General features: G+C 48.3%; 2 long non-coding RNA genes across 9 annotated transcripts in view; one reads left to right on the top strand and one right to left on the bottom strand.

Moving 5' to 3' along the window:
• Positions 1–14,682, top strand: part of LOC105492794 (uncharacterized) — a 205,111-nt gene that overhangs the window by 118,764 nt on the left and 71,665 nt on the right. For all 7 annotated transcript variants that reach the window (XR_011606748.1, XR_011606746.1, XR_011606745.1 and 4 more), the window contains exon 4: positions 1,747–5,758. This is a non-coding gene — a long non-coding RNA (uncharacterized lncRNA). The remainder of the gene's footprint in view (positions 1–1,746; positions 5,759–14,682) is intronic.
• LOC139355750 (uncharacterized) overlaps positions 5,055–14,682 on the bottom strand; it is a 27,935-nt gene continuing 18,307 nt past the window's right edge. For both annotated transcript variants that reach the window (XR_011606749.1, XR_011606750.1), the window contains one exon: positions 5,055–5,193. This is a non-coding gene — a long non-coding RNA (uncharacterized lncRNA). The remainder of the gene's footprint in view (positions 5,194–14,682) is intronic.

Raw genomic sequence — 14,682 nt, 5'->3', positions numbered from 1 at the left:
TTTAGAAACTGTCCAAGAAACTAGTGGGAATCAACACCTTATGAGCAGTGTATCCTTGTCAAGTTTAATTTACCACGTTGAGCCTCAGTTTCCTCCCTAAGAGAAAGAAAAGGGACATAGATTTCTTTTTTTTTTTTTTTGAAATAGGATTTCACTCTGTTGCCCAGGCTGGAATGCAGTGGTGCGATCTCAGCTAATGGCAACCTCTGCTATCTGGGTTCAAGCGATTCTCATGCCTCAGCCTCCTGAGTAGATGGGATTGCAGGTGTGCACCAACATACCCAGCTAATTTTTTTATTTTTAGTAGAGACTGATTTTTCACTATGTTGACCAGGCTGGTCTCAAACGCTTGGCCTCATGTGATCTGCCTATCTCAGCCTCCCAAAATGCTGGGATTATAAGTGTGAGCCACTGTGCCTGTCGGAGAAGTGATTGTTTAGTTAGAGTAACTCTAGGTGACATAACAAATAAACCTCAATATTTTAGTAGCTCAAAAGATGACTCTTTCTAACTCAGATAATAGTTTGAGGCCGGGCACGGTGGCTCACGTCTATAATCCCAGCACTTTGGGAAGCCAAGGGGGTGGATCACAAGGTCGAGAAATCGAGACCATCCTGGCCAACATGGTGAAACCCTGTCTCTATTAAAAATACAAAAATTAGCTGGGCATGGTGGCGTGCACCTGTAGATCCAGCTATTCGAGAGGCTGAGGCAGGAGAATCACTTGAAATCACTTGAACCTGGGAGGTGGAAGTTGCAGTGAGCCAAGATCGTGCCACTGCATTCCAGCCTGGTGAATGAGCAACACTTTGTCTCAAAAAACAAAAAAACAAAAGCAAACAAACAAACAAAAAACCATATATATATATATATACACACACACACACACACACACACACATACTCACATATATATTCAGAAGGGTTTTCCTGGTCATTAGGTGGCTTTTCTTGATTCTGTGATCTGGAGACCCAGATCTCTTCCATGTTGTTATTCTGCCATCCCTGGGACCTCGAAGTCCCTCCAGTTGGCAGCGGGGATGAAGGATAGGAAAGAAGGCACACCACTTCTTAAACATGTCTTCCTGGAAGTAGTATACAATCATTTCACTTGCCAGGGATAAGTTCTAGACAAGCTTTAGAAGGGGGATGGTCTTTGCGAAGCCAAGGTGGGAGGATTGCTTAATCTCAGGGGTTGGAGATCAGCCTGGGCAACGTAGTGAAACCCCGTCTCTACAAAAAATACAAAAATTAGCCAGGTGTGGTGGCACAAGCCTGTGGTCTCAGCTACTTAAGAGGCTGAGTGGGAAGATCACCTGAATCCGGGAGGTGGAGATTGCATTGAACCAAGATCACACCATTGCACTTCAGCCTAGGCAACAGACCAAGACCCTGTCTTAAAAAAAGGTGGGGGATGGTAACCATTCTCTGCCATAAATACCTTAGTGTTGCTTAAGAATAAATGAGGTTGGGTTTGTGAACCTACCCTTGCATAACATGTCACCAACTATGGCCTTACTTATTTGTGGATTGTTTGTAGGTACCCATGGCCTCGCAGGACCATTCGTGTGGTCTTGAAATTAATGTATCCCTTTGGAAATATGTGAGGGACATCTCTCTATGTTATTAAGGATAGATCTCCACCATGAATGTAATGGCTAGCACTTACAGCTGGATCATGATTTACATTAACTCCTCCCTCGCTGGTATCTTATAGATTGTCTTTGGTTTTGTTTTCACTACAAAGGAGACAGCACGAATTCTCCTACATGTTCACCACACAACTGGTGCTGTGAGAGAGACGAAGATGAGTCACGCCTGTACTGCTCTTTAAACACTCACAATTGAATGGTTATCCTGGCCAGAAAGCCATAGCTTTTCCTCATCAGAGCTTCAGTGCTATGGAAACTTGAAGTTTGGAGGGTCTGATGTCTCAGTCTGGATGAGGATGAGTTCCCTGCCATTCCTGGGTCAGCAGCTCCCATCCTCTTAGATTCCAGGATGGTGGCTGGACATGGTGGCTCATACCTGTAATCCCAGCACTTTGGGAGACCAAGGCAGGAGTATGGCTTGAGCCCAGGCATTCAAGACAAGACTGGGCAACACAGCAAGACCCTGTCTCAAAAGAAAAAAAAAGATTCCAAGATGGTGTAGAACATCAGAGAGGAGCCCTTCGAGATTATTTGGCCATTGTCACCCTACCTGCTTATAGATGGAAATGCATAGACTCAGAGAGGTCGGGGGACATATAGACAGCTGTACAAATCCAGTGGACCTCAAATCCAGGCGTTTCTAACCTGAATTAAATTATCTCGCCCTTGGGCGATGGAGAATGGAGCAGAAGTGACCACAGCAGAATAAGTGGGAAGGTTCCTGCGACAGCAAAGATTCTGCTGCCCGGTTCCTGAGATATTAAGAATGTGTTGTCTACACAACTACATGGCCAGCTGCCTCCTCCTTAATTTTGTTTTGTTTTGTTTTGTTTGTTTGTTTCTGAGACAGAGTCTTGCTCTGTATCCCAGGCTGGAGTGCAGTGGCATGACCACAGCTCACTGCAGCCTCAATCTCCTTGGTTCAAGTGATCCTCCCACCTCAGCCTCCCAAGCAGCTGGGACTACAAGTGCATGCCACCAAGTGCTATTTTTTTTCTTTTTTAAATTTTTTTTAGAGGCAGGGGTCTTGCTGCGTTGCCAGGGCTGGTCTCGAACTCCTGGGCTCAAGTTATCCTCCTGCCTCGGCCTCCCAAAGTGCTGGGATTATAGGCGTGAGCCATCATACCCAGCCCTCCTTAATTTTTTAACATGAATTCATAGGACTTGGACACACATAGCCTCATTTATATGGGCAGCCATCACAGCCTGCCACGTGTCAGATGAGGTCTCTGGGGCTCTCACTCCTTGCATCGGGGCTGATGCCACATGTGGCCCAGCTGTAGGTCACATTCATCTCCTGCGTTCTCCGGGATCAGATGGAATACCAGCACATCTACCCTCGTGTGCCCTGGGAGTTTGTAATAATGTATGAATATGTAGATTTATTTCAGAGAACATTTTCAGAATCCTGTTGCGCATGTGCACAAAAATATTGGCTGCAGTGTGTTTATAACCATGAAAACTCCAAAATAGCTTCAATCTCCTGTGAAAGGGGAGTGGTTGAAGGCCCTCCAGCACGTGCACAGAATTCTTTCTTCAGCCATTGAAACATGAAAATGACGGTTAAAAATGACTCCATTATGGGGAAAAGGGACAGGATGCAAATGGCATGATGATATGATGGCACGATGTATGATAAGGAAAGAAAAAGATGTTGTAAAAGGTCACATAAAGTCACCCACAGATCAGCAGTCATGCCATGATTAGCTGCTCTGTGCCAGACACACAGGCTGCAAATTGTAGCTGCTCACCCCAGGAAGTGGGCAGCTGCCCCTCTGTGCCTCCGTTGCCTCTGTTAGGCTCCTGGAAGCCCCTTCATTGCTGCGTGTAATGACATCTTCACCACCACATGTAACAGCTTCTTTACCACTATGTGCAATGTCATTCTGTGTGCCTCTTGGGCTAAACCATCACAGAGGAAAAGAGTGCTGGAGAAATGCCAGGGATATCGGTACGGAAATGTTCCAGATGGAAAGTCTCGGCTTCAGGTGACCGTAGCAGTGAATGTCAGGGTCAAACGGGGGGTGTATTCTTGGGAGAGCGTCAGCTCGTCTGTGACCTAGTGTTCAGCCGGCTTCCTGGAAAGGAGGCTGCATCCTGACATTGAAGCCCTGTGTGCTAGGATGAGTGTGTTACGCAGAGCCTTACACATGAGAAAATCTTGCATCCTCAGGACAGGCGGTTAGTGTTGCTGTCTGGAATCCACCGGCTACGTCCCTCCTCCCTCCACCACTTAAAATTCCCTGAATCTGACAGTGGTAGGGAAAGGGCTGATCCTGGAGAAGATTGTTCCTTGATAATCCTAGTATGATTCATAATGGTTGCAGCAGATGAGCCCTGAGGTCCGTGGCTCAGTCTGCAGCTGAGGAAGGCTCTTCCCTGGGGAGGTGTGTCCAGCTTCTCGGGAAGACCTCAGCTGTCTGGCTGGCCTGGGCTGCCCACTTCTTAGCAGTGCGTCAGTGATCAGCAGCCCCTGACCATCAGACAGCGTTTCCCGCCTGCCAGAGAACGTCAGAGCCACTGCGTCTGGACCAGCTGAAGGCAGCCACGGTGCCCAGGATGCTGCTGCTGCCTCCAAGGAAAAGAATTCTGAAAATGAGGAATTACAGCCTGGTGGTTTTGTTTTATGTTTATTAATTTTTTTACATCTGGAAGATAATGGAAAAATTAAAAATTGCTATAATTGCACCAATTTTAAAAGTTAATAATATAAAGAAGGGAGAGTCACCAACACCAGCTTGAAACCCATCCCGCCCCTTCTTGAGATAATACCTGTTATCAATTTGGTGATTTATGCAAACGTAGTGGTGTCCTGTTAAACTTCTCAAGAGGAGAAACAAAAACCCTGAATTGTAGGTTTGTCGATTTCAATGGTGAAATCCCACTGCAGCCGGTTTCAGGCAACCAAAGCTTCAAAAGCCAGTTCGCAAAATTCTTGAATATTTAATAATCAGCTTTTGCAAGTGCATACATGCTCACAGCGTTTGCTTTTTGTACTTCATTTTGAGGGAGGCAGGAAATGGAAACTTGCAATGGTATTGGTAAGCATGCCATTTTTATTTACGGTATCACCACGTCTTCCCAGACTAGCATGTGCAGATTCACTTAGCTCCTCTCACTTGTGGGATGGAGTTTCCATGAAGGCGCACTGTGTTGCTTCTGGAAGGGCAGAATCGGCCCCCCAGGAGAGGGGAGTGGCAGCAGCTTAGCACTCGGAGGTTAGCTCCTGCAATGCTATCCACATTTGGCGTTTACTTGGAGTTCACTCTGGCTTCTGGTTTCTTCTAAATATGTTCTTCCAATAACCTGTGGCCTAATCAACGTTGCTGGTGATACATCCCTTTGCTCTGTTCAATTCCAGTTTCCATCAGAGAATCTCATTTTTCTTTTGGGAAATGTTTCCTGATTTTCTTCTTTTCCACCACCCCTCCCTGAGGCTGGGTAAAGTGCTTCTTCTGCAATGATGCTTAGAACCCAGGCCTCCTTCTGTGACAGGGCTCTCTGCACCTTATGGTTTATTGTGTGATGTCTCAGCCTGTTTCCTGCAGAGAAGCAGAGAAGTTCTGGTAAACAGAATGGCCCTCTAAAGATGCCCACGCCCTAATCTCTGATGTTATGCCTATGAATGAATATGTTACTTTATATGGCAAAGGGGACTTTGCAGATGTAATTAAGGTTACGAATCAATTGACTTCTAATAGGGAGATTATCCTTGGTTATCCAGGTGGGCCCAATCCAATCACATGGGCCCTTAAAAGCAGAGATTTTCTCTGACTGTGCTGAGGAAGATGCCGTGAACGATTCTAAGTGTGAGAAGGATTTGATGTGCCACTGCTGGCTCTGAAATGTGGGGCCCACTTGTAGGAACTGGAAGGAGAGACTGGTTGCTAAGGGTGGCCCCTAGCTAACAGCCAACAGAGAAATGGGGACCCCCCCAATCCTACAGCTGCAGGGAACTGATTTCAGAACATGAATAAGTTTGGAAGAGGATCCTTCCAGAACCTCCTGATAGGAGTCCAGTCCGCTGTCACCTTGAATTCAGCTTCGTGAACCAGGAGCAGGGAAGCCAGCTGAGCCAACCCACTCTCTGACCTAAGGAGCACTGAGGTAATTATATGTATTGTTTTAAGCCACTGAGTTTGTAGTAATTTGTTATAGTGGCTGTAGAAAATTAATACAGAATCCTAGTGTTTGGGAATGCAGGCTCCAGGCCCCTGTTTTCTCACTTCCAAAGCATGTTTGCACCTTCGCAGGGGACTCTCAAGTCCCGGTAGCTCACTTTCACGTGTCTCAGCCCACTTGCCTTGCTGCTTCTGAATGAGCAGGTTCTACCATCTTCCAAACACTTCATCTCCCCCACCTGCCCATAATCACTGCTTGTTGGATTTTTACCACTGCAATGTAGGCCTTGGCTTCCTATTTCAGACCCCTGGGATGTTTTGGTAGCTTCCTTAGGGGTCTTCTCAACTCCTGGCCCTCCCTCTGCCCAACCATCCTTCACACTGCCTCCAGATGCATCTTCCTGGAGTGTGGCTTTGCTTCCATCGCTCCCTAGCTACTGACATCCTGTGGGCTTCCCGTTCCAACTGAATCCGGGGCACATCCCCCAGCCTAGGTTTCACAGTCTCTACTGGGGACAGGGGCATTGCCTTTCCAGTCCGATTCCGCAGGACTCCCTCTTGTGCTTTTGTTCTACTCTTGTCCCCTTGTATGCCCAAGCTTCCCCAGCCCCAGGTCTCTCCATTCCTCCAGTCCTGTAGTGCCCTGCTCTTGTGCCATCTCATCCCTGCAGCCTCATGGGATCCCCAGAGGTACCACTGGTACCATGCCCAAGGCTCATCTGTCTGTCTGACTCTAAGTGCCCTCAGTCACAGAGCCAGTCTGAGATCCAGCCCTGTATTTGAACTTCTGCCCTGTCTAATCTGGAGCCCAACCTCTCGCCCCCCTCTCCAGTGTGATTCATAGGCTTGTGTCAAAGCTCTCGGGGATTTAAAGAAAATGTCGACACCCAGGCTTAAAAAAAATGTGATGACCATCTTTACCGGAGGGAAAAGAACTTCCTGTGTAACTATTGAAAGTAATGAAGATGGAGGAAGGGACAGGATTGGGAATGGGAAATACTCATCTTCCCAGCAGTGGGGACAGAGTTGAGAACCAAAGAAACTGTGTATTTTCTAAGACACACTCCAGGCCAGGCCTGCCTGCGTCCTTCAGTGCCCAGGTCTACCACAGAGAGCCCTGGGCTGACCACTGGCTCACCCTGCAGAATGCTCACTACAGACGTGGCTTCTGAGGCTGGGGATGGGCCTCCAGCCAGCAGCTGTCAGGACGGACTCCTTGGCAAACTTCCCTAGGATGTAAGATGGAAAGATTTTTTCCATCTCCCTACCCCGTGTTTCCCAGGTTGGGGAAAATAGAAAAAAAAAAAAAAAAAAAAAAGGAAGAAAATGGGCCTACCTATCAAAACAGAGGCTAAACACCCACAAATAGGAAACTCACAGACCAAAAATGAAACACTAAAGCAAATACCATAATTTCCAATTCAGGCCTGTGTGAGTATCTCCAGGTGGGAACAGCAGCATTTGGAGTTGAGGTGGGAGGGGGCTCGGATGGGGGCAGTCCTTGTGGAAGGAGGGCATACCAGCCTGGGGAGAAGGAGATTTGGGGCCAGAAGGTTCTGTGGGATTGTGACTTTGGACTTTGTCATTTCACTGGGGACCGTCCATGAGACAGAATCATCCTTGCCTCATTCACCGACCTCACATCCATGCAGCTATCCAGTGTGAGAATTAAGAGAAAAGCCTTTAAAATTTTAAAGCCCTGTACACATGTGAAGTGTTAAAAATAGTCACAAACAATAAACTGTAGCAATAACGTCAATGATAATGACGTTGACCCAGTGACAAAGGGATTTTGTCTCTCTCATGAGTGGACCAAAATGGAAGCAGTAGAGGAAGGCATTATAGCTCAGAGGCCATAAGGCTGCAGGATTTACAGCCAAACTGCCTGGATTTAAAATTGGGTTCTAGTACTCACTAGCTTCGCAACCTTGGGCAACTCACTTAACTTCTCTATGCCCCCGTTTCCTCATCGGTAAAATATATACACTAGTAATCCCAAACTCATAGCATTGTTGTATGGATTAAATGAGCTAATCCACGATAATAACATGTTTAATATGTGTTAGCTATAATCACAAAATTGTGATAGCAATTCTCTAATAGAAAAAAATATTGTGTGCCAATGTCTCGGCCATCTTTATACTCAGTGTAAGCAGCCCCCACAAACAGAAATGCTGTTGCAGGGCGAGTGTGCTAAAAATACTCCTGGGATTTTTCAAGTCCTTGGAGACATTCATCTTAAAATAGTGCAAAAAGAACCAAATAAATACTCATTTATGTGCTATTTTAATGAGCAACTGCAGGCAATATGCCTAATATGGCAGAGAGGTCTTCAGTGTCCTTTCTCCTTCCTTCTTGATTAGCGTCTGAGCTCAGATGGCATGCATCATTATGTTTGTGGCATTACAAAAGGTTCTGGGAGTACGGGAGAGTGCAAGGGTGGGGAAGCATTACGTGCCTGTAATCCCAGCTCTTTGGGATGCTGAGGCATGAGAATCGCTTGAACTCGGGAGACAGAGGTTGCAGTGAGCCGAGATCATGCCACTGCACCGCAGCCTGGGCCACAGAGCAAGACTCTGTCTCAAAAAAAAAAGTAAGCTTCTGTGCTTCTGCCCAGAACCACTGAATCAGATGCTGGGTGTCAGCTCTGGACCTTGTTTGGCCTTTTCTTTCCTATGTCAACCCAGCAGAGCTGCAGGCCCTGTGTGGAGGTGGGTTACAATGTGCTCTCCTTATCCCCAGTAAAACCAGGACATTTTAAGGTGGGGAGGGGGTGGGAGTGGATCAATTAACTTGGAGTCTAAGCTTGGCCTTTACCCTGGATTTATGGGGCTTAGAAATAAAGGGAAAGTTGCATTCTTCTCTGAGGAACTGCTTAATTCATATCCACTCTCCCAAAGAAAGCTGCTGGTTGATTGCAGCTATTTAATTCAATGCTATTTGCTTTCATTCTGTGTAGGGTGAGGATAGCTTTTGTTGACCAGAGCTTGTGCTAGATCTCCACCCGGGCCAGGAAGGCATTTCCCTGCACTCACAGAGGCCTTCCACACATAAGATGCACTGGAGAATTCCTGGCAAGGCCAAATCTGGTGTCAGGTTCACTCTTGTCCTTCCAAGTTTTTGCTGCCTCTCCTTTGTGCCCATGATATCTGATGGTAGCAGCATGGGACTTGGTACAGTTGAAATAGCCCAAGTTCAAATCCTGACTCAGACACTGAGCTCAGTAACTTTATGTAAGTACCATAATTATAAGGACCTTCCCTTCTTCATCTATAAAATGATGTGGTGAATTGATTACAGGAATGGCCCTAACTCTTCACTCATTCCCTGTATCTCATTTTGGACTGACTGTGTCTCATGAGCTGTTAGCAGACATGATGCAAGCTGAGCTTCTTTTTTTTTTTTTGAGACAGAGTCCCGCACTGTGGCCCAGGCTGGAGTGCAGTGGCATGGTCTTGGCTCACCGCAAACTCCACCTCCTGGGTTCAAGCAATTCTCATGCCTCAGCTTCCCATGTAGCTGGGATTATAGGAGTGCGCCACCACACCTGGCTAATTTTTTGTTATTTTTAGTAGAGACAGAGTTTCACCATGTTGGCTAGGCTGATCTTGAACTCCTGACCTCAGGTGATCTGCCCACATTGGCTTCCCAAAGTGCTGGGATTACAGGCATGAGCCACTGTGTCCGGCTGCAAGCTGAGCTTTGAAAAACTGTTTCTATGTCCACTGTTGAATCTCTTTTATCACCATGAAAAGGGGTTTCAGGGCTAGTCACTGGTTCCAGGAGAAAAAAGAGTGACACATAGGACACACATAACTCAGGTGCTCTAATGGTCCTAGTTGACACCAACCTAGATCAGTTGACAGCCAGCCAACTCCTAGACCTCCATGTGAGCCCAGCCAAGATCACCAAAGCTACCTGCTTGACCACACAGATATGTGGACACTCAGAGCTTATGCCACCAAGCTTGTTGTGAAGCATTGTTTTGGTGATAGACACAGTGGGAGCATCAGTGATAACTATTGGATGGCTTATTACAATAGTAATAAGTATTGGATTCAAATCCGACCAGGACATGGGTTGGTTAGTGCCACATGCATTGCTTGGTGCATCAACTACTTTTGGAATGACTGAATGGTCTTATAAGGATAAATTATGTAACCCCTTTGCACCTGATTTCTCTATTCAGAACATCTCTAACAGGCTGCGATCACTGCCATTCCTTGATACTCTTTAAGAGTGGAAATGCTGTTTACTGTACGTTCAGAGAGAGTGATGTGAAGTAGCCAGGTCCCTAGTTTTATGTGAGATGTCGATTGATCCATGGAGTAATTTGGGTCTCTGGCTTCAAGTCAAGCCTGTTACATTCTTCAGGGAGAAAACAGCTTGACATCGGTATCAGTTTGAGAACATAGCACGAGTGAACAAAAGAAATAGCAGTCCCTCTATTTTGGGCATTTGCTCCACACCAGGCACTTCTTATCTATTCTGCATGGAGGAATTGCTCTCCTGGTTTTTAAAGGGGACACAACAGCTCAGAGACATCAAATAGATGATCAGAAAGCACACAGCTAAGGGGGTAACAGCACAAACTTCTAGATCCAGAGCTACCTGACAGCAAAGGACAGCCTCTTACACCGCATCACAGTCTGCAGAGCCCATAGCAGGCATCCAGCCGAAGCTCCTCAGTTTATCAATGAAGGAATTGCATCTGTGAATGGAAGTGGCCTGCCCACGGCTACACGGCAGTCAGTGTAACCAGATTACCTGATACCCCTTCCAGGGCCCGTGGTGTGACTTGCTGAGATCCCATGGGCCATTGGGTGTCACTGAAATTCCTGGATACAAGTTGCTTATGGACGGCTGGCACAATGGCTCATGCCTGTAATCCCGGCACCTTGGGGAGCAATTTGGGAGGCCAAGGCAGGTGGATGGTTTGAGCCCAGGAATTCCAGATCAGCCTGGGCAACATGGCGAGACCCCGTTTCTACAAAAAATAACAGAAAGTAGCCTGGTGTGCTGGTGCGTGCCTGTAGTCCCAGCTGCTCAGGAGGTTAAGGTAGGAGGATCACCTGGGCCCAGGAAAGTCCAGGCTGCAGCGAGCTGTGATTGTGTCACTGCACTCCTTCCTGGGTGACAGAGTAAGACCCTGTCTCAAATAAAAACAAAAGTTTCCCGTGGAGGCATTATCAGTTTCTAGGTCTCCAGGTGAGCACCTTAAAAGAAGCACTATAGTTTAACAACAAAAGACGCACTGTGGAACACTGAGCTGCTCCTACGCTCTTGTGCTCTCTTCAGGGAAGCAAGTTAGCATCATGAGGAGGGTGCCTTTTGGGAGGAGGCCTGAGGGCTGGCTAGCTGCAGGTGTTCCATTTCTCATTCATTCATTCATTCATTCATTCATTTTTATGGAGGTGGGGTCTCGCTGTGTTGACCAGGCTGGTCTCAAACTCCTGGCCTCAAGCAATCCCATCTTGGCCTCTCAAAGTGTTGGGATGACAGGGGTGAACCACTGTGCCCCGCCCCAGATGTGCCATTTCCAGACGACACCTCCAAGGAACTGAGGAGAGAAGCCCCTCTTGCTGGCTGCCCCAGCATCTACCTATCCTTTGTTCTGCCTGCCAGATCAGAGAGTGGGAGCAGTGCCAGGGAGCTGGTTGGACTGGTGCTGGCCAAGCAGGAGCCCTACTTGGCTGGCAGCCCTGGGCACCTGCCACACTTGTGTGTTTGCTCAGTGGTTTGGGGTACGGAAGCAGGATGCCTTCCGTCGTTGCACCCTGGGTGTTCCGGGCCTCGGGGGCCAGCTGCTGGGCTGGCAGCTTCTCTGAGGAGCTGTTTCTTGCCCTGTTTGTACCCCTCTCTCTCAACTACCTGTCAGGCAGGTAATAATCCCATTGTCACCTAATGTACCCAGAGGAGAAGACAGGAGGTCCCTGCAGTGTGCGCAGAACAAACACTGGCAAAATGCCTGAGAGCCCTGCACCAGGCACCTTCAGCCCTCAGAGGAGAGTCTCTCCTGTCCAGCTCACCGCAGGCACCTTCTCCAAATGCCCAGTCTTGCACCATTCCCAGACCATTTGGGCCACATCAGAAAGAATTTGCCATACTGCCTGCCTTTGATTAGATGTTAAGGAAGATTTAAATTCATGCAGAATCTCAATACAGCTCCCTTCCTTTTGGAACCTTGTGAGAGACTGTTTCCAAGGCTGTGTCTTACAAGAGGACCTGCCTTACTAAGACAGCACTGCAATAATTAACGAGTTGAAAGCTTCCTGATTTGCAAAGCATTTTCACATACGTTAGCTCACTTAATGTCTCCCAAACCCTGTGAATGGAGCTTTCTTTTTAGCCCCATTTTACAGGTAAGGCAACTGAGGCCAAGAGAGCTTGAGTAGCTTCCCCAGTGCCTTAATGTAGAATAAGTATCAAAGCAGAGACTGGAGCCCAGATCTTCCTTATGAAAATCCAGCCGCCTTGTTTTTTGCTTTTGAGACAGAGTCTTGCTTTGTTGTCCAGGCTGGGGTGCAATGTCGTGATCTCAGCTCACTGCAACCTCTGCCTCCAGGGTTCAAGCGATTCTCCTGCCAGAGTAGCTGGGATTACAGGTGTGCACCACCACACCCAGCTAATTTTTGCAATTTTAGTAGAGATGAGGTTTCACCATGTTGGCCAAGCTGGTCTCATACTCCTGACCTCAAGTGATCCACCTGCCTCAGCCTCCCAAAGTGCTGGGATTACAGGTGTGAGCCACTGTATCCAGCCCCAGCCTTCTTTCTGATTCACTCTTGTTTTGTAGTAGTGGACATTTAAGAAGACTTATTTATTTATTTATTTTTATTCAAAGGGCTTGTGCTCCAATAAAGTGAAAGTCGGGAGAGAAGAATTCATGTTTCTCTGAGCTGCTTTTTGCTTGGGCTCTCATTTAATCTCTCTGACAGCCTTTTGCAGCAAGTGTTATTCTAGTCCATATTTACACCCTAGGAAGCTGAGGATCACAGAGGACAAATATCTTTCCCCAAGCCCCACATCGAGCAGTGGATAGAAAATGAGCCCAGATCCCTCTGTCTCCGTCTCTGCAACCTGGCTCTCTGCATGCCACATTGGCTTCCTACCGAGATCAGCTGCGCCAGGGCAGGCTGGAGGGTGAGGAGGCTGACTGGACCCCTGGGAAGGCAGGCAGCACCCAAAGCTGTTCCAGCTCTGCTGGTCCTGTTCAAGAGGCCAGAAATGTTCAAATATTGGCCTTCTCCTTATAGTCTCCCACCTACCCTTCCTCTGGAAGCACAGAACTATAGTGTGCAAAGAAAGACCTTGTGGATCCTCTGCTCTTGCCCTCTCATTTACCAAATGAGAAGACGCTCTGTGGGGAACATGACTGGTCTCATTCCATAGAAGAGTTGGCAGAGTCTGAAGCAGATTCTGGGACCCCTGACTCCCAGGCTTGTGCACTGAGACGTTCTTGTCTGCCATCTCCCAGCCCCTCTCTTTGCCTTCCTTGATCTTCTTGAGTTCTCTAATGGGTTATCTGTTGTGACCGTTGATTACAAGACACCATGCACAGTCCCCCCACTTCCATTTATGTGTGGATCTCTCTCTGTTCTTACGTAAGAATCTCAGAGACAGAGGCCAGGTTGTGACCTTCTCTTTGGTGCTGGCTTGAAGTTGAGGAAGGAACCAGGCTCTGAGTCCCTTGGATCTGGGTTCCAACCTGCCTGTGTGGCTCTGAAGTCAAGTGACTCCTTCTCCCCTTGTTGCGTTCCCCGGCAGCACTAACAGTGGCTCCCGTTGGCTGGACACCTAGAGTGTCAGGCCCTGTGCTCAGGACTTCACTGTTTGAGGTCCCTGGAGAGTGGAATCTCTCATCCACAAGGTGGTGATTCCCTTGGGAATGGGCAGGATGCAGTCAGAAGAGAACTTGGGTGGGGACAAGCATCCTATATCCTGGGTTTACCTGCTCTTACCCACGCACTGATGTGCTTGACTGCCTGGCCAACACTTACTGAGCATATAGTATATGATGGGCACTGAGGCTCAGGGGATGAAGTCATAGGCTTTGAGTCCCAGAGTCAGTGATGGAATCACCAGGGAGCCCAGGCATTGTGTCTGTGCTCTGTGCCACGTGACAAGTCTCTGCCCTCTCTTCATCCTGGAGAGACCCTGGGTTCTCACCTCCCTGGGCTGTTGGCACCATGCAAGGTGGGCAAGGTAGGGGCCCTGGTGTTTCGGCCCCCAGCTAGGTTCTCAGCACTACTGAGTGCTGGCTCATGGTGAGTGTTCAGCCACTGTTGGATGAATGGAGAAATGACTGAATGAATTTCCCAGAATGCACAGATGCTGCACCTAATCCCTTGGAGTTTAACCAGGACAAGAGTTTGCACTTTGCTGGCCATCCCCTGCCAAAGCACAGCCTTCCCTGAGCCTGTTTCCGTTGTATGTGGGCCCTACCTGAGGCCCCCAGTTAGTGTTCAGTCCCCTCCTGCAGGCGTAGGCTGCCCAGTGCCAAGTGCACCTTGTGTCTCTCCCCAGCCCTCCCACTGCTGTCTCCTGCTTCCTGCCCTCTGTCCCGCCACGGGATCCCGCCAAATCAGCCCACACGGCCTCCTTTTGTTCAGCCACCTCAGTTTCAGGGAAACCAGTCCAGCCAGGTCCCCCAGCCTGCTTTGCACACTCCTTTGAAGCCTTGACAGGCAGCCAACCAAGCTAGCCCGAGCGCGCAAGGCAGGGTGCTGGTGCCGGCGCGCTGGCAGCTGCTTCCCGCCTTTCTGGCTCCTGGGACCTGGCTGCTCCCAGGCCCATTCACTTGGGGACAGAAATGCCTGGACGTTCTCCTCGGCTGGCATGGGCATTGCATCCAGAGCCGCCGGCTGGGGCTGTTCCCACAGCCCAGAGTCCTTTCCCAGGCTCCCTGTT

This window comes from Macaca nemestrina, chromosome 8, assembly GCF_043159975.1.
Source record: "Macaca nemestrina isolate mMacNem1 chromosome 8, mMacNem.hap1, whole genome shotgun sequence".
NCBI lineage: Eukaryota > Metazoa > Chordata > Mammalia > Primates > Cercopithecidae > Macaca > Macaca nemestrina.
The sequence above is the reverse complement of the archived record's forward strand: the minus strand, read 5'-3'. Positions and strand labels throughout refer to the sequence as shown.